The sequence below is a fragment of the Augochlora pura genome, chromosome 8 (assembly GCF_028453695.1).
Source record: "Augochlora pura isolate Apur16 chromosome 8, APUR_v2.2.1, whole genome shotgun sequence".
In the NCBI taxonomy this organism is placed as follows: Eukaryota; Metazoa; Arthropoda; class Insecta; order Hymenoptera; family Halictidae; genus Augochlora; species Augochlora pura.
In genome coordinates, this window is record NC_135779.1 from 1,569,165 (window position 1) to 1,595,267 (window position 26,103).

The 26,103-nt window shown below is 49.7% G+C and overlaps 1 long non-coding RNA gene across 1 annotated transcript in view; it reads left to right on the forward strand.

The window, feature by feature from the left end:
* The window catches only part of LOC144474318 (uncharacterized), a 111,047-nt gene that overhangs the window by 17,772 nt on the left and 67,172 nt on the right, over positions 1-26,103 (forward strand). The window lies entirely within an intron of this gene.

Consider the following 26,103-nt stretch of genomic DNA (forward strand, 5'->3'; position numbering starts at 1 on the left):
AAATCGGCCGCGAACGGCAGCTTTTCTTCCGGTGTTTTATAAACCGCCGGATCCAATTTGTCCGTCCGCGTTGAACGCCGGACGATTTTCCTGGCGGGCAGGTTAAGATCGAGTGGCCTTGTATCTCGACCAATTCCGCGGCTGGAATCGACGGCGAATCGATCGGCGCGAAAGTCGATTCCATGGCGACGCTCCGAACTCCACGGTTCGCTCTAGCGCCCCTCCCGCCCTTCTCTTCGAATCGTCCATCAGGAGCGTGAATTATAGAGCCTCTAAGAATTACGATTCCCAATCGGCGAGACTAAATTCGCGTCGATCCATCGAACATCCACGTTCTTAACTTTTATTGCGCCGACGTTCCACCTTCCTGCAAAATCGTTGATCTCGAGGAAGCAGAGAAAGAGCCATTTTCTAGCAATAGAATAAATAAGACGATCCTTGATTCTCGTCCCGAATCCCGGCGGCGTCCCTTAAAACGTCGGACACTCGCAGCCGTGCAGCTCGAGTAAAGAAGATGAAAACACAAACTGCGTTTGCCGCATAAATTCCGCTTTGTATTGGGGCGCGGCGGGGGAGGGAGGGTGTTCATGAATACGGAACGATGGAATTGCAGTGTTCCGCGGCTCTGCGGGCGGAGACAATCTAGTCCGCGCTCGGCTTTCGGCTTTCAGCTTTCGACTCGGAAACGCGGCGGTTCCTTATGAAAATATCGGGAGATGGGGCGAGGAACGAGTCCGCGAAGTGTCAAAGAGATTACGGAATGCCGAGATAGGTTTTCTCGTGGTTCTGGCTGCCGAGGGTGGACGGCTTTCCCTGCTAATGGGAGTTTATCGCTTTCGACTAAAAGCTCGATGATTTCGGCTAAGCTAAAGGACATCAAAAGGAACTAAAAGGCACAAAATATTTCCCAAAGAAAATCGTCCCTCGCCGAAAATATTTTCTTGTTTCCGTGGAAATTTGAGGCGATTAAATCGTCAATTTTCGATCGCAAATTGCGAGAGGGTTAATTGGCAGCGAGACCTGGGCGAGACGAAGAGGCACGGATCCAGGACAGTTCAATGGCGACGCAGGTAGCTCGGCTAGGTATCGCGCTCTGAGCCAGCGGCGTTTTCTCTCTTTCCCTCCTCGAACTCGGCCAGCGCGTCGCGACGCGGCGCGGCGCATCCATTCATCGCGCGGCGGGCAAGACGCTCGGCGCCCGGCCCGGCTCCATTCACCTACACCAAATGAATGAGTGTGGCGTGCGCGCGTTACCCGCTTTCCTTCGCGATGCGGCCGTGGTCTTTGCATACGCCGACACACGCGTATCCGTGATTCAGCCGGACCGACGCGCGCGCGCGCGCGGCTCGCTTTCCTTCGGCGCGCCTTCACTTTTCAGGCTTCTCTGGCCTTTGAAGTCGCTTCCGTAGAATCTTCCTTTTCTCGTTCCCCGCGCCTTGGCATTGAAAGCACGGCGAATATGCGCCGCGACGCGGCGACTCGAGACGATAGAGCGCGACTCGAGACGACACAGGATAACATAGCCGCGAGAACAGCCAGAATGCTGATGTCTGATTGGTGTCAGACACGCTCCATTCACGAGCAGAGAGCGTGGGTTAGTCGAACGGCTTCGAGCTGCTTTCGAAACTCAACGCATAGTTCTGTCCAGGTGCGGCTGTTCGCAAAGACTTTCCTGCTTGGCATGCGCCAGGTGCGTGCCGTGTTTTTCAATGAATCGAGTCGCCCAGCTGATTATGCCGTATCGCTCATTCTAACGTGGTGACTTATGTAGTGACTCAGATTTTTGCGGAGCATTGTGGAAAACTATGAAATAATATGTGGCCCTAAATTCATTACATTGAATTTGTTACATTATTTCCTCGCCTAGAAAAGCAGTAATAACTCTTTGCACTTCAGAAGAAACTATTATACGAGTCAGAGGACTCGATTTTATATTCGTAACAATGCACTTTGTCGTATAAAACGACCAGCCTGAAAGTCTGCAAAATGATCTTAGATTTCCAGTTAAAACGGCTCCGAGAGCAAAAGGTTAACAAGGAAGAGAGAAACGGTCGGCGATGCCTCGATAAACGAAAGAAACTCGGCACCGCGGATTTGTTTAAACAGTGTCTGGAGGCGGTGCTCGGTCGTTGCGCTCGACGTTCCCGCGCGTTTCCCGCGTAATAAAACTTTCGTCCCGCTTCTCTCCGCAGAGCAAACCGGAAGTTTGCCGCAGAGGTGCGCGCGGCCGACGACGTCCGCTAGAAACTTTAAACTCCTGCTTTTGCTGCTGCTGGAGCTGCTACGTTTGCGAGAGCATTCGTAAAGAGAGAGAGAGAGAGGGGGGGGATACCGTCTCTCTCGTTCCCCGTGTAATCTCGCAAATGGACGGGTTACAACGAATTTCGCGGGGAAATGTTTACGGTAAGACCCGGGAAATCGATGCGGTTGCCGCATTCCTGCGATTTCCATCCTACCGCGGAAGACACCTTCGTTCCAATGGACGATGAATCATCGCGGCGTGCATCACGGAGACTATTATATTCATGAGTCGACGCCGACACGGGAATCAGGAATTCCGTGGGACGGCCGACCGGCCGCGGGTCGATTAAAAGGCGTATCGCGCGCAAGGATTTTATTTGGGTCGCGTGACAGGCGTAATAATGATTTCGACGTCGCTGTTCTGGGTGCTAGCACGACTTTTGGGCGCTGGTCGCGAATTTTGTGCTCGAGTTCACTTATGGTCTAGTATACTGGTTCTTCTATCATCTAAAAATACTTTAAATCGTTTGGTTCAGTTTCATTTTCAAGAAACCGAAAGAATCGTTTTAAAGCGATGTCTTCGCTCGCTGCGAGATACCTCTAATCTTTTTCGACGTCCTCGCATTAATCAGAGGACGGCGGAGCCCAGGTAGAAGAAGCACTCGCGTCGTCTCTAGCCTCGGGGGTGGCGATTACAAACGCGGAGTCGCCGGAGCGGCGTCGCGACGCGTCGCCAGCCACTTCGCCCCCGATGTCCCGGCAAAGAAGCCTCGCGATAAGTGGAGATCGAGCGGGCCCTTTGCTCGAGCCGAAGAGCTCCCGGCATCGGGCAAGAAGGGCCACTCGAGCCTCGACATCGCCTTCATTCGGCAGCTGTTTTTTTCGCGTTAATTCGCGCTGCCGACGAGCGCACTCGAGCCGTTTCCACGGTCTCGCGCGTCGGCGGAAACTCTCGCCCGGGGCTGTTCAATCTCGTTCGCGCGGCCCTTCGTCCACGTGGGCCCTCGACTAGCCGACAGCCGCGGCTTCCGAACGCCTCCTGTCCATTTCTTTGAAATATTTTGTGATATTTGTAGCGTCTTTTCTCTGTGTTTTCCTTGTTTCGAGAGTCGAGCACTTGAATTTCTCAATGTGAAAATCATTTATAAAAATAGTGGTAACATCAGACTAAACTGTTTAATCTGAAAGATCAAGTATCTCGTATCTCTCAATAGAAAAATCGTTCGTATAGTCAATCGCGGCAACATCAGTCTAAATCGTTTAATCCAAAAGATCGCCGAGAATCGGCCGCGGATAGAAAGTTCCCATAAAAAGGGGACAGTGGTAATCCTTGGAAGACGACGGGAGTTTTGACGGTCCCCGTGCACAGCCGTCGAGAGTTTTCTGGCCGGCGGCCAGGCCGACGAGCGCGGTCTTGGCCATCGTCGGCTACGCGGATCCCAATCTCCTCCGTGTATTCTCTTATATTAAAATGCAAAGCGCCGGACTTTATGAGCCGATGCCGGCGGGCACCCGGAGAGAATGTGTTAATAATGAAGAGGTCGGTTGTTTCGAAGCAACGGAACAATAATTGCTCGGAGCCGGCGCCGTTCCGCTCGGCGTTCGATGCTCCTGGGACCGGCGCGCGCGAACCGTCGTCCGCTTCGAAATTTCCACGAAAATCGCGGCCGGTTCCGCCGTCGCACATCGCCGCACCCTTTTCCTTGGATAAAATTTCCAATTTGCGAAATGTATCCTCAAACTTTGCCCGCGAGTATAATCCCGACTCTTGTCCGGACAGTTTCCCAGGTTTTTCATTATTCCGACGACTCCCTGGGAAACGTGCCCCCCACACCACCATCCCCGTCTTCCCTTAAAACCCGGCCGAGCGAGGCCGCCGCCGCCGCCGCAACCGTCTGACCGCTCTTTTAAAGCAGACGCGCGTTTAAACGCTTTACTGCGCGGGCCTCCCTTTGCGGTCCGAACTGTTCTTTGTTTTCCATTATAGCCTGCAGCAGCGCGTCGCGGTACTTTCAACGTTATGTCGGCGCTCTAACCGCTCCTTCCTGCGGACGTCTGGAAATTATTCTTGTCCTGCGGAGAATCGCGGGATCGACTGGAACGATCGAAAGACGTCGAACGATGCGGGTCGGCGACGGTCGAGGATAGTTGGAACTACTTGGCTCTTTCACGATCCTCTTAAACCCTTACGCTATTACCTCTTCATGGATTACGACTGTTTCGTCCTTAATTACTTCCTAGTGTCCCGAGATGATTCTAGTGTCTTGATTATTCCAATTTAAAACTGAATCAACTCTGAATCAACAATTATAACTTTACATCAGCAACGTTCTATACTTCTCTCTGTTAGAGAAAACGTAGCAATTGACTGCTAATATTTGATAATTCGCTATCGCATAGCCGCGACGAGATAGATTCAGCCAGGGGCGATCCATAAATCGCGATCCCAGTTGAAATGAACCAGCTCGACCAAACGTTCGTCGAACCGTAAATAATTTCAAACGGCAACAATCATTAGGAAAAGTCTTTGGCCGGCAAGTACGTGCGGCCGAGAGATAGCCGGGTCGAGTCAATCCAGGATCGATCGATCGAATTAACTACGGTTCATCCGGGGATCGCGCTCGGATCCAATCTAGCCCCGGCATCCGTGGAACAGGAAAACCGCAGATACCAAGGAATCAATGCGCGGGCATAATAGCAAGAGCGGCCTGGTTTCCCCTGACAATGCGGCGACCGACTCGAACGCACGGCAAACGGACAGATTAATGCACCCGGCTCTTGGCGACGCCGACATCGCCGGAGCGGGTCGCGCACGAACAGGACGGGCACGATCCACGAGAATCAGCGTACACACGCGAGAATGAGCGATCCTACACGCGCGTAACTATGTACACGCACAGAGGCCGCCTGTTTAATTAAGCGTGCGCGCGCGCGCGTGTGCGCCGCGGTTTTTGTGTGCGAGCATCGGCGAGCGAGCGCGAACGGCGTGCCTTTCCTTAACGAAGCCAATCCCGGGGTTCGTCCGGGGTCAAACGGGAGACAAGAACGGCTTTACGAGCGTCGCAACGCGCGCTGCAAGATGGCCGATGCGATTGATCCCCGAGAGCGAGCGCGATCGAAGCGGCGGCGGCGGCGGCGGCTGCCCCCGGTGCCGGCCCGATATCGAATCCGCTGCGGTCGCGGCCGCCCCTGCCGCCGGTTTATGGCTGGCTCCGAAACAGTATTGCCGGCAACTTCTCCGAGGACGACGCGCTGCGCTGCGAGATAGTCCGGATTGTCGGCGCCCCGTTCCGACTAGACCGACAAAGCTGCTCGCTTTAGGTTCCACTAACAATTAAAGGGAGAGCACTCTCGGAACTCGGTGTTTTCTAATGGGGTAGTTACGCGAGCTCGAGGATCTACGCTAAACGATAACTACGCGCGCTGTAATTCCATATCCACGTTTAACACGTTCGCGCAGGGAAACGAGAATTCTGCGAGAAATTTTAATTTATCGACCGGTCATCCGATAGCATATATAGGCAACCGATATATAGCAACCGATTCATAGGCTACCGATCGGGAAGGAAAAGCCGATTTATAAGCTACCGGTCGTTAAAGTGTTAAGAAGGAAAAATCAAATTTATTATCTCCTTTTTAAAGTATAGCACCAACCAGCACGACACGTGTCCACCTACAAATTTACCACCACCGCAAAGGTTTAATATTTAACATCGGCGTAGCCGAAAAATCGATGTAGCACCGGTCTCCCACCGAATACGTAATCGTCCGTCTCGAGAGGAACTTCGACGGGAAGCTGGTTCCCAGCGGCCCACGAAAATATCGCACAACCTGCGCACGGCACCGAGCTAGCGGACATCTGCCGCAAAGACGTCGGGGTCCCGTGGATCCTGGTCACGACCCAGATCCATCCCCCCGTCGACCCAGATGTTTACGATCCATCGTTCGGCCCGGTAGGGTCTGCCGGGTTTAGTGTCGCGGAAGTAACGAGGTCTGGCTGCCGAAACGGCGCGGAACGGCGCTCCTTCCACTTTCGACGATGAGTTTCGGTTTGGGGCGATTCGCGTTCGCCGATGCGGTCGCGTCGCGCGTCGTCGACAGACGGCCCTGTCCCCGGCAGGGATCCTCTCGCGCGCGACAACGCTCGCCCTTTAATTCGATCGTTCGTTCCGCCGGAATTAGCCGGGGATTCGCGCGTCGAGCCACTCTTCCTGCAGTCGTGCCATCGTCGAGGCTGTTTATTCCGAGTCGAGATCCTCGCGACATCATCCTCGCGCACCCCTATATGTCGGAAGCCTCGTTTAGGCCGCGGGCCGAGTTGGACGCTGCCGGCTCGGATTCGACTGTTTCGCATCGCCTGCCGAGCTCAGGCGAGACGAATTTAACCGGTTCCCGAGCTATTGTTCCTTCGCTAGGCGCGGTCCGATCGTTGTTATACAAATCCGGAGATTCGATCTCGTCGAAATTACAAGACCGGATTTCAGAATATTTTTGATACCGCGAGACTGTTTAGGATATTTTATTAGGCGTTCGCATCGATTCGGCTGCTCCTCGGACGCGAAACACGGAACGCGAACAATGAAACAAAGGAAACATGGGCTATGCACTGGCCAAGCTCTCCGGCTAATTTTGCTGCGTAACAATGCGCGCGCTCTTTGCCGGCAGAGCCAACGTTGATTACTAGCCTGATATACATAGTATTGTTCAATTATCATTCCTTCTGGTTGTTGCAGCACCGTCTTAACCGTGTATGTGCGTGTCTGTGTCTATCGATTAATTAGGCGACGATGCATTACGATTTTATGAGATGTGTTCGTCGAGTGACGCGATTCAACTCGTTGAAAAAAGGATTCGATAAATGTAAAGGAGAACTCGTTGCATATATATTTTTTAACCCTTTAGTTAATAGAAGCTTTGATTAAATATAGTTTAAAATAATTAACCTATTCGTATGCGCGCGTACGTCTTCGTAGAAACGTTCTCACGAATTGCAAGAAAAAGAAAGCACGAGGAACTTTCTTTGATGAAATGAAAACGGTGAATCGATATTCTCGAATTCCCGTTACCCCTTCCCGAAATTTAGAAAATCCCTCGGGTTTAAAAGGGACTGACAGCTCCCTTCGACTATCGGCGCATCTCCTTTCCGTCGAAAAATCGACTACGCGTTGCCCGGCGAATCCTGATAGCGCTCAGGTCTCCTTCCTTCGGACTCTTTGACTCGTCAACGACGAGAGGCAGCAGCGATTTTCCCGGCTGCTTTCGCGGCTCGACTTTTCCTTAAAACAGAGCGGACCTAGGTGAACCACTGCAGAAACCGCGGCCCCGGCTCGCCACGCGTATCGATCCGGTAATTACTGTGGGAGCGCGATGTTTTCGATGTTTCCGCGGTGCGTTCGCGGAGAGGGACGAGAATGTGGAGCGATGAGAACGACGATTAGGCCCTGTGGGGGAGGTTTAACCTTCGGCGGAATTACGCGCGACAAAGGGTTGCGAAACTTGGCGATTCCGTTGCAGGTGTTCCGAAACTCTCCACGGTCTGCTAATAGAGGTTGTGTAACGCACGAAACGTCCCACGGGAAGTTAACTTCGCCGACATTGTGTCCCCGGTGCTCTTTTGTTCGACGGAGTACAACAACTACGGGCCGCAATCGCGCCGACGCGGTTTCCGCGCGAAACAGAACTGTGTTAAAGCGTGTTCAATCTTTCCCGCGAATCCTTTCTTGCTGGGATACCGCGACGAGTGAAAAGCCAAGATGGAATCGCAGCGGAGCGCGGTCGCGTGGTTACGTCGTCCGCTTCGTCGCCGAGATACGAGACCGTAGACCAACCGAGGTTCGCGCTGTCGTTCAGTTTGCCTTCTCTCGGATGACCGTAGCTTTCCATTTGTTTCCGGTCAGCGGCTCGGCTCGTCGAATCCGCGACGGAAGGGAGGACGGAGTAGAGACGGACGGCGCTGCACTCGCGCGAGTCCGCGGCGCTTTTCACCGGCGATTTTTCCGGGAGTACGAGAGACTATCGGACGAGTGTATCGATCGGTCATTCGATAGGAAAAATTGCCGTCCCTTCCCCGCCGTGTCCCCGCGTCCAGCAGTCGGAGAAGTTCGGCGCCGTGGAACGGGTAACCGGGGCGTCGATTACCTTGTAATCGAGCGAACGGATTAAGTTACCGTACCAATTGAACTCGAAACCGCGCCGTAACGAAGTTCCCTGCTTTTTGAAGGGACGGGCAACGCGGTCCGCCGATAAATCATATTCCGCGTCGGCCCCCGCTAATAACGACCGCCGCCGCCGCCGCCGCGCGAACCGAGAGGCCGGAAGGGGTGGTGGAGGGGGAGAACGGAGGACCGCTAACGAGCCGCTCTGCCAATTAGGAGAAAAGTACGTCGAAAGTCTGACAAACGGTGATTCCTGGCTCGTCCCCCGCGCCAACAAAAATCGGTGAATGGCATTTCGCCGGTGAGATCCCATCGATACGAAACTCGTTAATACCGTCGCGATTTTACCAGCGGAATTCGAGACCCTCTCGTCGACGATGCGCGAGTCCCGCCAAGTTTCGGCCAACAAAAAACTCGCCGCGATTCGAATGAGCGTCGCGCCGCTGTTTCCGGTCTCCTCGAAATCCGCGAATCAACCCGCGATTCGTCCGACGCGACGAGATCGTTCCAACGCTTTCGTGCGCGGCTCGAGGACCGCGTCCCTCTGTTTTCCAACCCCTTGGTACACTCTGACCTTTCTCTAGTCACGTGACCCGACGGACGCGGAAGAAATTGCATGAAACTCGAGGGAAGTTTGCGGCGTGGCGGGGTTGGTTTTCTCGCGAGTCGCCGCAAAGGCACCGCGCGGGGCCGCGTTCGAGGCGGATCGACGCAGGTTGCTAGCTCGTGGGAAATCACTTTCGACGTTTGTTTAGAAGAAGGATCGATGATACAATCGCCGCGGGCGATCCGGAAGCGGCCCGCCGATGTTATAACAAATGTCGATCGGGTGCATCGCGTTACCATCGAAATCCCCGGTGGAGATAATCACCTTGTTACGTTAAACCGTGTAAACGAAACAATGGCGAGTCTGCCCGCGACGAAGCTGCCAGCCGGCGCATCGAGAACGAAAGAGCGCGGCGCGGGACGGCGGGTCTTTCGGAAACGGTTTTACATAAATGTAATGAAGCGAAAGGATTACGCAGCGGGCCGGCGACGATGTTTAATGGTCAAAGCCGGGATCCGGTCGTGGATATAATTAGCGAGTCGCGGGCAGCGTGGACGAGCGCGAAACAATTCGCGAGTTAACATACGGAACGTTGAAAATCGCTCGGCGGTCAAGCAGAGAGAGAGAGCGCGCGCGATTACTTGGTTAATTATCAACGGCCGCGCGGGCTCCTGGTGAAACGACTCGGGTTAATTGGAAAACGAGTTCCGAAATTTCGTCGGAACGAGGCGCGCGGTTAAACGCGGAAAAATTCCGGGACGGTTCTCTCGTCGACGTCGACGCGGCTCGTTCCCCCTTTGCCCGACCAGCGTCGCTCGATGCCTGTAACGGACGAGCCGCATGAAACGGAAGCGCGGCGGGGAAAAAAAGGGTTGCTGCGACGCGACAGATATTTCGTAGCGACGACGGCTTTGTGTCGGGTGGAGGAGGTGGGGGTGGGACAAGTTTTGCTAAACTACGACCGCGCAAACATTTGCCGCGTTTCCGCGCGACAATCCGGCCCGACGACGAATCGTCCGCTCTCTTTCGACGTTCTTTTTTTTTTCCGCCGACGCGCGCGCGTCAGCCAGACGCCGGCGCCGATTCGAAAATGAGCTCGATTGTACGTTGCGATGACGGGGCGGAAAATAGACGCCTTTGGAACAGCGCCGGAAACATACGCGGGGGCCGTTAGCCAGACCCGTTGTTCGCCGTTTTCCTTTTTCCCCTGCTGAAACGATTAATCCTCCGCTGATCGATGCCTCGTTGTCGCGCTTTTTAAATCGATCTTGCCGGATTAATTGTGTACTCGATCCGTAGAGATCATTACCTCGACGCCGAAGATACGGTGTACTTAGATTTCTTATAGTTTTTGTTACGGTAGTAGTACCAAATAATTTATGCAATAATTTTGCGTGAACTTGTCTTAACCCCTTGCGCTATCACTAATTTCACGCTGCGCTGATTAGCCCTTATTTTTTCTTAATATTTTACTTAATGGGACCAGATAATTTTTCTCGTATTGTCATCGTCTTCATTTAATTCCATTTCTTTGATAATAGAAAAATTCAATTTGATTTCGATTAGAAGAAATGAATAATATTCATATTTATTATATCCAGCGTTGAATATTTACCTGACTCGCTGTTATAGTACAGTGGGTTGATCGCTGCAATAATTTTCAAACTAGAAACCGGTCATTTAATTCTCCGTCGCGCGAGTCGTCGTCACACGGTGGTAGATCGATTCTGGGATCGTAACAAAAGACAATCGTTCGAACGGCGAGTTGAACTGTCAGAGTGCAACTGGCATAATTGGCCGACAGGTTACGTCGGAGATCCGTCGACGCGTCGGTATCGAAGGCGTCGAACAAACAAGCGACGCGAGCATAACCAGCGCGCGCGCCACCCTCGTAGAAACCGCGTCGCAGAACTCGCGGATTCCGTGCGATGGGAATCATCGTCGGGGCCATTAGGCGATCTTCGCTGTTGCAAGAGGTCAGCCATCGGGTTCAGGATGAAAAAAGAGAAAAGAGAGAAAGAGAGAGAGAGAGAGAGAGAGAGAGAGGAAGAGAGGCGATCGGACGGGCAATTTGCGGCGGACGATGAAGGTCCGTCGATATATCATAAGGAACGAGGCCGTGGAGCGGCGGCCGCATTTACTTTGCCAGGTAATTCCGCGAGGGTGGATAACGTACGAAGGGTTGCTCAAGGGGATCGGCCCATAAATTCTCCGAGCCGCTCGGGTGGTCGCGGTAATTGCTCGTTTCCCTGGTTATTCCCGGGGCACCGTGGCGCGTAGACGTCGTCACTGACCCATTGTGGTCAACCCCGGGGCTCCCGCGTATAGATTCCGACTGCATTGTGGCCAATATGCCGCGGGTGATACGCCGACTCGCATGCCGTCTACTCTCGGCCACTCTCCTTCCACTCTCCCCCCCTCTCTCTCTCTCTTTCTCTTTCTCGTTGTTTCCCCGTTGTATAGTTCTCTCCGTCCGTCTATTAGCACAGCGTTCCGCTCGCGGGCTCCGCTGGAAAATTCAAGCCGCGCTCCTGGAACTGAAACTACGCGGCCAACGCGACCTTTCTTTCCAGCCGACGCCGCCACCGCTCGCGCTCGTTCCACCCCCATCTGCTATGCCTTTCGCCTGTGACCAACCCCCCGCGGCGGTCCTCGTGTCTCGATCGTACGACCTAGAAACGCACCCGCCGACAGCGTGCGCGCTGCCGTTTTCCAACGCCCTTTCCCTTTCGGGGTTCCGTCGAACACGGTCATCGAACTCTCTCTCTCTCTCCGAGCTTTTTAAACATCGCCCGTCTGGCCACGTCGGTCGAAAGGCTCTCTCCGTAAATGATTCCGCGCTAATGGAATCTTTACCCTAAACAAGAATTTATCGGCACACGTGCGCACCGTATAGAAAAATTACAAGTTACACGCGCCATTGACTCTCTTTCAACGAAACACACGCCTACAATCGCCGCGCGAAACAACGAAAAGATAAACACGCTGCGGCCACTGAAACAAAAAGAATCGGCGGCTGGTGAAACTTTTTCGGCCGCGACGCAACGCGATTCTTTACATTAGCAATCCGAAAGTTCCGCCAGGCTCTGCAAACGTCCGCAGGCGGAACGAGAACCCGAGGGCAAAATTTTTACTCCGAGGTGGGGTCGCCGGGGTTTGATCGAAAACCGAAGTTGCCGACCGGAAACCACTCGATCCGGCAGTCGCTAGGTAATTAATCCCATAACGAAAATTATTAGTTTCGCAACAGTTCGCCGCGCGCGCGGTTTCTCCGCCGGCCATGACGGTCGCGACGCGAAAACAGTTGGGAAAAGGGGTTTCGGAATCGTCGGCAACAGTGACTCCTAATTAAATGGTGTTCCTGCGCTGGTTCAACGAGGAGGCTCGCGAAAAAGAACAATAGCGCGCATTGCTAGATTTCCCGCGGGCTACCTCCCTCTCTCTCTCCGCCACGCGTTTTCTTCGGCCGCGCGTTCTTCGCGACGGCGGGCCGCGTTTTTCCGCGAGCTCGAAACGCCGTTCGAGAATTAACCCTTTCGCTCCGACGGGCGCATGTACACGGCCTCGAAGAAATACCGTGTTTTATTTTAACCCTTTCCACTCGACTGGCGTGACTCTGAGGCATCGTTGAAATTGTTACAGCACGTTTCAAAATAATTTTTATATTTCGAAAAATTAGACTTCAAATATTAACTGTTGTTGCATGAGTTACAAGATTCAATTTTAAACGCATAGAATACATTTTGTCATGTGTACCAAAAATTTTAGAATTATAGTTAAAATGGCGTCGAGTGCAAAGGGTTAATTGTAAAATTTAGAGAACAAGAGACGACTTATACTTCATAGCATTTCGTACCTCGGTGTCAACTATTCAATAACGCGTATCGTTCACGGCTATCACATTTCGTCGCGAGCGTTCCGCGGCGAAAGGGTTAAAGATGAAATATTCCGACTACGCCGCGGAGAATCGTTATCGCTTTCGAATCGCGCATGGAAGAGTTATCGCGATTATTCCGCGATCCTTGCCCCCCGATTTTACGGGGGCTCGCGCTGTTCTTTTTCGCTCGCACAGAAATAATTTGTCATTGATACGATCGGAACGCGGCGGTATCGCGGCTAATGGGCCGAATAATATGCCAAATTGCACCGCGGCTCGTCGACTCGGTGCATTAATACGGACACGCGTCGGACACCGGGTGCGCTCGGAAAATTTCGATGTTTTCGCGGACGCGCCGTCCCGTCCCGGGAAACCGACAGCCATTGTTCCCTCTCCCCCTCTGTCGCCCTTTTTCCCCTTTGTTTATCACCGTTTCTCGACGCTCGCGGCTCGATTCCAATGAAAAATGAACGTCCGCCCACTTGTTTAACAAATTACCGCCCTTAGCGGCATGGAATCGGGTCGCCGATTGGTCGTACGACCAATCTTTAATACTTTATTAATTGGTAGCCTATGCAAGGCCTAACCAATCATTTGTTACCCATTGCCAAGGTAAATGTGTTAGATTGTACTCCAGCAAGCTCCCATATTATTATATGATTTTTTAAAGATAGATTTATTACCGATCAGTGAAGCGTTGAGAAAAGAATACTTCGAAAAGTATTTCCACAGGTTCACAATTTCTTACAATTTCAGATGGTTACGCGCGACGACGCGTAGCCAAGAAATTGCTGTCTTCGAACGAAACGCCACGGACCGTGCAACACCGTAGAAAAATAACAGCGTTCCGAATTTCGTGCAAGCCGCAAAAACCCGGTATAAAAATTGCATATATACGATATCCCGCGTCCGGTAAAATCGGCTTTGTTCGTCGGACACGAGGTACCGCGATCCGTCATGAATAGACAGGCGAATCATTCGTTCGCGGTTAAATCTGTTCGACAATTTTTCGAACAGTTTTTTTTTCTCGGAAAAGTACATATGTGTAACAAAAAAAAAAAGAATTCAATGCGCGTTTCCGGCGTGTGTTTTCGGGTGGAACGGCGCGCGGTGGCCCCAACACGAGTAAGCGGAACATCCACCGTATCAAAATGTTGGAAAAAGTCAGGTTTCGAGCACGATTAGGCGAGTGTCGACTTTCAAGAGGAAATTATCGCGCGACGTGTTTTTACGAAGGTTTTCTCATTGCAATTGGTCAATGAAATCTAAGGAACTCGGTTTTCCGCGTTACGATGAAGAGCGAACGAGGAAGCGTTTCGCGAAGCGCCATAACTTTCGACCGATCATTTCTCTGCGCGATCGACGCGCTGCCGAGGACTCCGGTGTTCGGTATCGACGCCGATTGCGAAGAACAACGCCCACGTAATTAAATACTCTGGCGGCAGGTCGATAACGCGGCGGTGGCGGCCGGCTTTCACGTGTATTGCGCGACGGATTCGTATCGGACGAACGTCGTATGGTAAAACGAGCGTTCTCGCTGGAAAAAAAAATTTCCACGGTCTTCGTAGCAGGTTTGTACGTAGCTTCGTTTCAGACTGATATTCTTTATGACGCGGACGTTATATTTGAACTTACAATTTTTGGCTAACAGCTGGTATGCAATTTAGACTTAAATTAATTTTCCTGCCTAGAGAACGCACACTTTATTGCTCAACCCTTAACACTCGAGTGTCGCCAATGAAAATCGTTGTATCATTTCCAAAATAATTTTGACATTATTAAGGACCCTTTTATTTAAAAGACTGTTACAATAATAAATTTAATAATTTTCGCGTTACGATCGTCTAATTTAAACCTTCTAAGAAGCTCGACCGATTCCCGCTGGTCGACGCGTCAAATCGCTCGCTCCTACTCCTCTTCCGGATCCAATAAGTACCCTGAACAAGATCGATCACGGGATCGCGAATTTTTGCTGAAACTTTGAATGTTCCAACTCGGTCGGCGCGTTCGCACCGCGGCTTTGCGGCTCGTGTTACCTCCGTTCCCCGTATTTTAATGATTCGCGTCGCGATCGCTTCGGACGTAAGCCGATGAATCGTTGGGTCTGGATAACGCGTAGTAATCGATCATCTGCCGGCAACGAACTGGGTTAATAACGGCGTACCTACGGGAAGGAGAGAGAAAGAGAGAGAGAGAGAGAGAGAGAGAGAGCACGCGCGTACTCGGTTGCGTAAAGGCGAGCCACGGCGAGGCAAACCATTAGCAAATTGAACGCGATATGCAATTACACCGGTCGCTAGCACGGCCGGTCGGCCGGCCACCGGCATGGCATCAAGTTTTCACGGCTGTTTGCGCTCGCCGGCGACGCATAGTGGAACGAATGGCTATTATGTAGCGCGGACCTTAGGCTACGATTGCCGGAAATTGTTCCCCGGGATTTCCATGCGCCGACCCCGTCCAGACATTTGCTTACTTGAATTTAATCCGAACCGAGGGACGCGGCGGCGAACATTCTGCTCGACGTATCCTTCTTCTACGAATCAGTTCTACCACCTTGTCGAATCGTCCCATAAATCACAGACCACGAGTAGCTACGCGAAGCAGGCGATTGCTTGTGAAAGTTTGTTTGCAAAACCGTTTCACGTTCGTCGAGGAAAAAATGAAGCAACCTCTATAGGAACGGATTTTCATTAACACGCGCGTGGTAGAAGAAATTTGAATATAAAGCGAAATCGAATGTTCCTCGCATGTTCAAAGGCCGAACAAAAAAAGACGGCCGATCGCGTCGCTGATAAAAATTGTTGGAACGCGATTTTGTAGTCGTTGGAACGATTTTTATCGTCGGTAATGCGATGAAATTTTCCCTTCACGTGCCTGATACCGCTTCGGCGAGCAACGCTAAGCCTTGCCGCGATATCTTTGCCGGAGGAGTGCTCTTTTAATCCCGTGTACGCCGCCGGGCAATCGTCGCGTAAATTGCGAAAGGAATTGGACGGTGGAACGACGAGTCGGAGAAGCGACGGGAAATACACGCGTTTCTTTCCGTGGGCAATAAAGTCGGGCGAACAGCCGCGAAAGTCGAGCGACGAGCCGCGGTAGACGCAAGACCCGCTCCGGAGGCGCGACGGATATATCCCTGCCGGCCTTGAACGCATGCAAACTCGAGTAAAACGGATGAAATCATCCGCACGCAATTCCGAGAGCTCGCGCGTTCTCTCGTCCTTTTCATCCTCTTTTAAAAGAGCCCGCTACTAATAACGCGGCATTTGCGAGTCGGCCCGTCTAGCCGGTTGCGCATTCAGCCGAATCATCGACGGACCTCTTCGACGCAGCCGCTTCGTTATCGCCGACAATTCGAGACTACGACGATACTGTCGCGCAAAATTTAAGCGGCGTTCGACAGCCTCCTCGGAGACACCTTTTTCCCAGAGATTGCCATCAATATTCGGACACTTAGCTGCGTCGATATATTTTAATGATAAATTTTGTCACGCGTTTTCTCTATCATACTCAGTTTAGTTTATTTGATCATTGTTCTAGGATCATCCTAAAGCATGCAAAATTTCTGAATATAAGCATTCTGACATAAACCGTGGAAAAAGATATAAAATTGCCATTTTCTTGTATACAGTGTATACACGTTGTAACATACGCAGGTAACAAAATAAGCGACGCGGCGACGAACGTGTTAATAGTAAAGACCTGGCACTTTATTTCCCCGGCTTTTTCCACGTTGAAGCATCGCGCGAGCTCTATTCCTCTTCGATCCGAACGTTTCATCCTCCCCGCGACTCGTGCCCGATAAATTCGGCGGGCTCGCGTCGTTGAACGCCCCGTAGAGAGATCTAAGAGCGGTTACGGTCACGTGTAGGTGAAAACGAACCGATCTCCGTCGGCCCGGGTTCAAATTGGATCGAACAAGAAGAACATAAATTCGACGGGACTGCGTTAATCTTCGCGCGCGGCGGTGTCCGACTGGTTTTTGCCCGCGATTACCCACTTTCCGGAACATAAATCGCCGCCGGAACGAGATTTACCGCAACGATGCGGCGCCGCGGAAATCGGAGATCCCGGCCGCGAGAGCGCGTTTCACCGACGCTTTCCGCGCGTGCGTCTATGGATAAGAGAGAACCGTCTCGGATAAAGCGTTTTCCGCGTAACGGCGCCGATAACGTTCGCGGGGGACGTGCCTCTGCGCCCGATTCCGCTCGGAGAGCCAGCTCCGAGTCCCGCCGTCCGTTCGACGAACGAGAAACTGGATTCGATAAGATGTCCGAACCGGCTCCGAACCGATTTCCTTTCGCTTTACGAGCTCCCGACGGTTTCGAGACTCCGCAGCCGACTCCTGCGCTTTTGCTAATTTTCAGCTGCGTCGAAGCTGTTAACCACTTAGCTGCATCGATATATTTAGAACATAAACTTTGTAATATTTTTGTACCATTTATACCGAGGACAATTATACCGGTCAATTAAACTGGTAATTGTTCTAAAATTATCCTAAAGCGTGCGAAATTTACGAATATATTACTCTAAGTATTTTGACATAAATCGTAGGAGAAATAATTTTATTATAAGATGTAAATTTGTCATTTCGTATTATACTATATTCGACGATATAGTGAATGCCCTATGGTAACGACGAATTTTTGTATTTTATGAAAAACACGACGCATATTATGCTTATGCAATTTTATGCTTATGATAATCGCGAAAGATAAGAGGAGAGAAGAGCGAAACGAATTGATTTTCGAGACGGTCGGAGCACGAGGAAGCGGACTCGATGCAACGGGGGTTCCGCATCCGCGTAAAAGTTGGACAGAACTCGGAATAAAAGCAAAACGATGTACAGGCTACGTCGTCCGGCAGCTCCGCGGGCGTGAACTTTGCAGGGAATTAATCGCGGAGACTCTTGGCCCCGGCGAACTTTACGCTCCGTAGAAGTCGAAATTACGATTCCCGGGAGGGACCCACGGCTTCTCCGTCTTCCAGACGCGAACTTTAATTAATGAAACGCGATCCCCGGATCGAACGTGCTATTCATAATCTTCTCGTGACTGTAGATAACGCGGTCCGCCGGCGGTTTCTCTCGCAATTTCCTTCGAACCAGAGAAAGAGCGAAATAGAGAGAAAGAGAGAGCTTTCTTCGTCTCGCTGGTGTCTGTCTGTCCCGTCCGCCGTTTCGCTTTCGCCCCGCAAAACGAGAAACTGCGGTCGATATTTCATCGGGATCGACGATATTGGCCGCCGTGTTGGCCGCCGCAAGTATTTCGGCGCTCACGACCTTCTTCGAAATATGGAATCGGACCGGGGGTCGCCTCGCCTCCCGCAGACCACGAGCCACGGGGATAACGCCATCGCGGTTAGCCCCCGTTCCCATGAAAATTTGAACAGGATCCCCGCGCGCGTGCTATTCCACGGGGCTCGGCGGACGCGGCTCACGTATTCGCCGTTCGAACGGCAAATTAATATTCCACTAGTTCGCGAACATTCGGGGGACCTACTTACCCGAGTATAATGCAGTTTCCGCTAACTTACCTGCAACTTTCCACTCGGGAGACACTCGGACTTAACCCTTCCGGTGCGAGCACTTCGTCCGCCGTCACGCTATTTTCGAGCCGTCGAAAATTCGCGGTCAGTTCTTCTTTATAAAAAAGATTTTCCTAAGCGGTAAACATACTGAGATTTCATACCTTTTCTTATGAAATTTTTTAGATTATAAAGAATTTTAAATACGAAATTATTACATGCAGGTCACGATCCGAGCCTTGATAAAATAAAAATTAAAATAATAAAAAGGTGAAATACCTTCGCGAATATTTCCGTACGAGTTTTTCCCGAAATGGCCCTCGTAGGTTATTAGCGACGGGATTTACCGGGTTTGCAGAAGCAACCCGATCTGATCCGTCCTTCCGCGAGGGATTCCCTGCGCAGCCATTCGTCGAGACCATCCTCTGGAATTTCTTTAAGAACACCGCCTTTACCGGGGGTTGTTCGGCTCACCTGCTCTCCCGCTGGCTCTCGCGAATTTTTCTCTCGGGCGAGTTTAGAATACCGGATAGGAGAGCTGCAGAGAGAAAGAGAGAGAGAGAGATGGATGGATAGAGATAGATAAAGCGAGATAGAGAGACAGAGAAAAGAGAGAAAAATAGAGATAGATAGATAGAGTGATATAAAGCGAGACAGAGAAAAAGAGAGAAATAGAGATATATATAGAGAGAGAAAGGGAGAAAAATAGAGATAGATAGAGAGAGATATATATAGAAAGAAAAATAGAGATAGATAAAGAGAGATATATATAAAGAGAAAAGGAGACAAAAATAGTGATTTATAGAGAGAGAGAAAGAGGGAAAAATAGAGATACATAGAGAGAGATAACGAGATATATATATAAAGAGAGAAAGAGGGGGAAATCGCGATAGAGGGAGAGATAGGGGGATAGAAAGAGACAGGGATGATGGAAGGGGCAGCAGGTCGCAGAAGGCGATGCTGGCGGACGCGGACGTAGAAGCCGAAAGAGGCAGCAGCTTCTCGCGAGAGATTTGTACGGCCCTGGGCAGTCTATACGCATCGCGTGCAACGCGCATAATGCAGCTTGACGATGTCTGAGAGCACAGACCGTGCCTCTATTCCCTCTCTCGACAGAAATGGCTTTGTGCGCCCGTTCCCCTAACCATCTTCCGTCACGACCCGCCTACATCCTTTGCCGACCATCGTCTCTCCCTCTCTCTCTCTCTCTCTTGCTTTCTCTCCATCTCCCCCGTCTTTCTCAGATGGAAACTTGGCTGGGCCACGATGAAACCGTCGCCGATTTCGCCGGTTAACTTGCTCGCGAGCTAATATCGAGCCGGTTGGAATTAATAACGCTGTTCACGGAAACTGGGTTGGTTGCTCGAATGTTTCGCGCAGAATTTTATCCGGCGGTCATTCGTTCTCGAGATTGTAGAATGAGAGTAGACATGTTTAACCCTTTGGAGATATTTTAAGTGGAAGTACAAAATATTTGTGGAGACTTTTATAGTGTTTCTATTTTATAGAGTATGGAGCATTTTGTAGGTTGTGTTAACAGATTTTAGGATTTTTGTAAATAATATGGAAATTTGGTAATAATTATTTCGAAACGAGGTATGATCTTTTTTAGTAGCTTTTGCGGCCGTGAAGGGTTAAATAAACCGGTAATTTAGAAACTAATGATTCTTCAGCTATGAGACACGATGCATTACCAACAGGATTACCAAAATGGCGTATATTATACAGTGAAGCATAAAATCGCGCACGCGTTGGTCCCTAGAGGCAGAGATAGCGAATGAAAATCGATTACGCGGATTGTTTACGGTTACCAATTTTACGGATTTATAACAGGCATCTCTGAAACGCGAAATTATTAGAAATCCAAGAAAGCTCGATGGAAATTCCAATTTACACGGTGCCCCCGATCGCGTCGCTAATGCGGCGAATAAATTTCTGTATAATCCCCGCTCGTAAAAATCTGAATTTTCATAAAAATTCGCTGTCCATTAATAAGCCTTAATAACGTTAAAATGTTGCTCTAGAATCTCTCTAATATTGATTTCAATAGCAAAATAATCAAACTTTTGCTTAAATATTTTTTAAGAATTGATATTACTATACTGAACCTATCGAATTACCAACGCAATCATTTCCACTAATTAAAAAATAAAAAATATAAAATTGACAAATACTAGTCTTAAGAAGAATCTTGGACTGTCATAGATAATTTAGAATCTCTGAATGTGAAAGAATTAGAATTGTCTTAGAATTTCCAAATGGCTTTCGGATTTTGGACGATCCTGTAGAATCATGTCGCGGTCCCCGCGAACCGGAAGCGGGGCGAGCGCCGTTGTAGTCTCGTGGCCCGGTCACTCTAATTATTCCCGCGGACAGGCACGCCGGCACGCCGGCGCTCCCGCGGGAACAATAAAGTTTTAATTATATGTCCGTGTCTTTGTGCGTCTTCGGCGAGCCGCGAGCCGCGAGTCGAGCGTCTGCGGGAGGGCGGCCGGGCAAAAACGGCGATGCTAATGGGGAAAAGTTTCGGTTTCCGGGATCGAGAGCCGGGTTCTCGTGCGTTCGCGGGCCACCATTCCGGAAATTCGTGATTATTTTTTGTTGCACACCGCAGCTCTCGGCTCTGCTCCGCTCTCGGCGCTAGTCGGAAACCCGGCCGGATTCAAAGTGCAAAGTTCGCCCTATGTTTTTTTTTTGCCGGCGGAGGCCGCGCGCGCCAAGCGTTGCCGGGTAATTGGAAGTAATAGAGGCGCCGCCACGGATCTGTGTCTCTCCGTCGCGGGAAATCTGAGCTATCAAAACAGAACAAAAAAATACGAAGAAATAATAAAACCAAATAACAGGAGAAGTTTGGCGAGTTTTCGAGCAAAAAATCCCGAAGCCCTCTCTCTCTCTCTCTCTCTCTCTCTCTGCCAGCTTTTTCGGGCATTCGTTAAAACGGCTCGAATGGATTTTCGTGCGCGGCCCGGTTTTCGCGTTCGAAGCGCTTTCGCGAAATTTCCGCTCGAAACTAATTTCGAAAAATTGTCGGAACGCGAGGATCGCGATTGGTATTTTTCCGCGAGCGAAGCGACGGATCGATCGGTTTTGTTCGATATCGTCGCGAACATTTGGAAACTGCAAACGACGACTGTAAACGCTCGAGACGACGCCGTGGGAGGTAACCTCGGCATTTCGGACAAGTCCTGCCTGGCAATTCGTGGCTGCAGCGTGGCTCTCGGTCCGCAGTTAACGGGCTAAATTTAACGAGCTAACAAGAATCCCTCTATTTCCTCTAATTAAGCGCAGCGGTTGCAATCTTTCGGAGCGCGGGAGCGGCGGCTACGCGTGCACCGTAATTAATATTCGATACCGTTCGATCGAGGGAGCCTTTGAGCCTCCGCGCACCGATCGCGATCGATGGAATCGTATCAACGGCCTAAGTAGTCCATTACAGGCTCTACAATTTGCGTCACCGAACGCTGAAGATTCTCCGCCCCGCGACGAGCGATCCTGCTGACCTAATTAGCAGCTCAGAAAGGGAGGAGGATCCGGTGAATTCTGTCAAGCTGCCGTGCTCGAGCCACGGAACGCGTCCAAAATGTCTTACACCGTCTGGTAACTCCTTGCGCTACGACTCCTTTTACACAGCGTTGATTAGCACTTATTTGTTCGCAATATTTTCCTTAACCCCTTACCGTACTTTAACGAGTCAGACTCGTAATATAAATTTATAACAATAAGCTGTCAATTATGAATCCGTTCTTTTAAGAAGGTATCAACTTTTATTCTATTGTCGCCAATATTTAAACATTCGACTAGACCTAAGTACGTAATGATTATAAAATTTCTTTTTCTTCTAATTAGTGCGATCGAAAATATTCCAATCGCAATAATTCTAAAGAAAATGGTACGGCGAGAGGTTAATGGGACCAGATAATTTCTGTCTCTTGTTTTGTATTCTTTTATTTCCGTTTCTAGACTTTGATAACAAAATAATTCAATTTTATTTCGATTTACATGAAATGAATAATATTCATAGTTGGCAGATGTTGCATGAAATCCTGATCACGATTCTGGCTCGTTGTTACATAGTGCAAGGGGTTAATGTCGCCTCGCGGTTTTCCAGCATCGAAATCCAAAGCTTCCGCGGCCGCGTAATTTGCAAAACCATTCTTTCGCTGTTCCAACCCGTTTCGACGCTTATCTTTACTAAATTATTCAATATCCGGATCCTGCGAAATGTCGTCCAGCGTGAAACGGAAATCGCGTGCCGGAACGCTCCGCAACAGCGGCGGCGGCGCACAGTGGGCCCAACAGCGATTCTAGCTAATAAAAATTCAAAATCCAATGTTGCCAGAATCGATAAATATTGGTGTCCCGTGCCTCCCAGGGAGTTGACAACTACATGACTATCATAAAATAGTGACCTGGCGTAAGGGTTTTTCCGTAGGCACCATGAAAGTCAAGAAAAATCGGCATTATTTGCCTGCCTGCGGTAGTGCGTCGTGCTGTGCATTTCAGTAAATATATTCGTATTCAAGATATTGTGGAATAATTTGGTAATGAAATTATCGAAAGGTACGTAAAGATTTGACTGTATTTCATTTATAAATTAATTTTGTAAGCTGTGAGTAGCAGTAACTTAATTTTCATCAGACATGTGGCAGCAATTCTAGTATTTTTAAGAATATAAAAGTCTCGCAATTCACAGATCTGCGCGGATCTGCTAAAATTTTTCATAGCATTTCTTCTATAGTTCACATCAATTCGTTTTTGACTAAAATTAACTGCAATGGCCTGCAATTAACTAATATACTGCATTTTTTAGTTACGATGTCCGTCGATCGAGACAAGAGCTTTTCGAGATTTGGCGTCAAGGAGATAACATGGAAGGCAAAAATGCTGGTGTTTTAACATACGTTTTGGAGAAGTATCAATTAAGTGAAGAGGACAATGCTTACGCAAGTGTAAAAATCAAGGTGAAAAACTTAAATAGCAATTTTGCCGATAAGTGGAAGAACTGTAACCGGTCAGTAGAACTGTTTCTATGTCGACATGAGAAATGGCTAAATGAGTCTGTAGTTTTTATATCTCACGAATTCCGAAAAGGACAGGGGAAAGACCGACCGTCAAAAGATTTTTCGGAAGTTGCCGATCAATCCAAAAGGCAAAAAATTTTGCCTTTGACAGAAAATTACACGCCAGAGGAATTGTCGTTTGCGGTTAGTACGAGTTTACGACAATCTGGCAAAAGGGATGCTGCTTCAATGGTGAAAGTTATTACGTCAGGACCTTCAGTGACAGCTAATAACATGAAAAAACTGCTTTCAACGTCGATAGTAACAGCTCCAATAAAATACACGCCAGAAGAAGCGTTAGCATTAGCCTATCCATTACTCTACTCTGTTAGTTATTCGCAGTATCGCAGTCAACTTATTGTATTCACAGAATCAACAGCATTTGTATATTCTATTTTTTGTTATTAAGTGTTAGTATAATAAATAGTTTTTTGTTACTATAATAAATATTATTAATATAATAAATATTATTGTTAATATAATAAATATTAACATGAACTTGAAGATTGAAGTCTCCTCTTTATAACGACACCATAAAAATTGACATAGGAAGCTGTCCTTGGTGATTATGATTTTTTATTAGCTAGATTCGCTCTTGGGCCCACTGTGCGGCGTGTCGTTGGTATCGGAGTTTCGGAATCAATTCGATCGAAACGATAGCGGGGAGGGGTTCGTTTTAACCGGTTAGCTGCGACGCCCTCTTTTCAGATCGCGCTCCAACGTGTGTCGCGAGAATCGAGAGACGAGAATACTCGTCGAACACAGAGGAAGCTGGTATTTTTATTTTTATATTTCTTGATTCGATTTCGAGAAGCTCGAGTCAAATCGTGTTTCCTCTTTTAACCCTTTGCACTCGGAGCCATTTAAACTGAAATTCCAAAATATTTCTTTAGACCTATGGTGTTTCCATTTTATATAACCTGAATCATTTTATACATTATAAAATTGAATTTTGTGACTTATGTAAGAGATAATAGCTCTTAACAATTTTTTAAATATTAGTAAATTTGATAATGATTATTTTGAGACGTGGCACGATCATTTATAGAGGCGCCTGAGAGTCGCCATTCAAAGGGTTAAAATTGTCCCCGCCATTACAAGTGCCGCAGTATATCGTTATTGAAAGATTAACGCGGCGGCGCGTTATTCCGGAATATCGCAGACACGATCGTATCCGCGTTTTAGTTCGCGAAATTCGACGAATCCCGCGCTAGGCGCCTCGCGACGCGCGCGGCGTTCTCTATCGCCGGCACAATCACGCTTAACATCCCCGGCGCAGAGACCGGCACACGCGGCCGCGCTCCCTCCACCGTTTCCCGAAGGTAATTGGGAATGAATATTTAATCGTCCGAGCTGTGCAACTCGACGTACGCCACCTGTCCCGGATTTACAGCAAGATAACCGGTTCGCCGGTGAAATGCTGAACGTCGCGACTCGGTCGCCGAGTTTCCAGTTTCAAGATTACCGTTTCGCTAGTCGATCTCACCCTGGCGACGAAAAAGAGATCGCTCGCGTCACCCACGAATTAATGGTAGAAAACCCATTTCGATTGTAGCAAACCCCTTTCGATTGCACCAAACTCCTTTCGATTGCACCATACCCCTTTCGACTATAGCAAACTACTTTCAATCGTACCAAACCCCTTTCGACGGTCAACCAACCAGTCATAAACGCAACGAAATTGCGAGTTACTAATCTTTGCGTCGCGGACGGCTCGCCCCTGGCTACGCCAAATCAGCCGCGTGTATGCCTTCGTACAACAATGTTCGCGTGGCCATTGTTTGTTACGCGGCAGCGCCAGCGACAAATACACGCGTGGCCTATTGTTCCCGGGTTGCTGAACATCGACCGATGAATAATAAATGCGAAATACGTTTGCACGCGGCGCGCAGGAGCACGAATGCCCCAGTTTGCGCCAGTTTGCCGCTGTTTGACAATGTTTGACGGCGTTTGCTCTGCTCGACCGGCCACAGGACGAAGCACTGCACCGCGCAGAGGCACATTTTCGTCGCGGTTTAACCCTTTCGGTGCGAGCCCTATGTCTAGAGTGACGCTTTTATTTTATTTCGCTTAATATAAAATTATTTATATCAGTCATCACATGGATGACATTCGTCCATACTCGGATATATCCGGCACTCGTATCGAAAGGGTTAACCACGAAGTATCGCTGAGTGCCTCGAGCACAGACTCTGGGGTCCGCAGACATTGTGAAAGGTTCCCCCGGAAGCGACAGTTTTTCCGCTCCCGTGTTTCCTCGGCGACGCGGCCGCCGGCATTTTCCTGCGGCGTGTCGCGTTTACGATCTACCGCTATCGGGCCGGCGATCTTTCACGCTAATTCCCGCCGGTATTTTTATCGGTATCAGGTGCGCCCGTAAAGCTCGCCCCGGCTCCGCCGCTTCCGCTTTCCCGCGGCTTACCGACCCGAATTCTTATTGGCTGGCCGAATTCCCGCATGAAAACGACCCGCCGCCGCCTGGTGTACATTTTCGTTAATGCAGGCTCGTTCCTCCGCGTTCCTCTACTTTATTATTCCGCGAATGTGCTTCTTTTACCAGCTGCCTCATTCTACGATTAAAAATGCCAAGCGACGCGATAGCGCTCGTCTTATTCTCTGACTTCAAATGTCAAGCAGCGCTGTTTTCTCCTCTATACTATAAGCTGTAATTTGTTGAAATGCTCGAGTGAAATTGAA